Genomic DNA, 1,028 nt, shown 5'->3' with positions numbered 1-1,028 from the left:
GGACAAAAATACCCCACACTCCCAAGTCAAATAAGGCAAGGTTTATTTTAGCTCAGTTTATAGAGGTTTCAGTCCACTGTCGACTAACTGTAAGGCAGGTTGGCATAGCAGAGGGGTCTAGCACAAGAGAAACAGCCCATGGCATGGCCGACAGGAGGCACTGAAGTGCCAGCATCGAGCTTCCCTTTCCCTTTCATTCCATTCAGCCTAACAGTCTACTGGCTGGTGCTAGCCACATACACCTCAGGCCTCCCTATTATCCACACTCAGAACTATACTAAGCCAATCAGTGCACTAATTTAATTACTATCCACCCTTAAGCCACATTCACCCACTCTAGATCTAGCCATCTCTGAATAGTACCACCTCTGAGTGCATGAGGCTTTGGGGGGACACTTAGATATAAGTCACAACATCCTTAGCTGTCAATAATTTGTTTGTAAGAGAAATGCAATTTTGTGTAAGAGTTGCACAAGATCATCATTTGCACAATGACTATTGCATTCTCTTGTCATGTAAGTTGGATCAGCAAAGATAGTCTTACATTGGATCTGATATAGTATCTATAACTAATAAAAAAGAGCTCAAGCAATAGACATTTATCTGCATTATTTGAGGCTGACACCTATAACTTGGCTCTCCTTTTAACATTTATCACATAAAATTTGACTGTGATCATGAAGGACCGAGTGAGAATATGATGGTTCAAAACTAAGCATGTCCGCTCATCACTTCATCATGCATGAAAACCGCACTTCTTGCTTAGTTGAAAGTGTCCTATAAGGGCCAGCAAGATAGCTCAGTGGACTAAGCACCTGCATAGGAAAGTACAAGGACTGGGATTTGATCCCTGACACCACATACTGTGCCGGCCCCACCCCCGGGTGCACTGAGCAGACCATTGAGACCGAGACGGGGCGTGGTGGCATGTGCCTGTAATCCCAGTGCTAGAGAGGCTGAGGCTGAGGCAATAGGATCACTACAAGTCCGAGCTGTGTAGTGAGACCCTGTACCAAATACAAAAGAGA

The sequence above is a fragment of the Octodon degus genome, unplaced genomic scaffold (genome assembly GCF_000260255.1).
Source record: "Octodon degus isolate 3935 unplaced genomic scaffold, OctDeg1.0 scaffold00025, whole genome shotgun sequence".
Taxonomy (NCBI): Eukaryota; Metazoa; Chordata; class Mammalia; order Rodentia; family Octodontidae; genus Octodon; species Octodon degus.
This window is presented reverse-complemented; position numbering follows the sequence as displayed.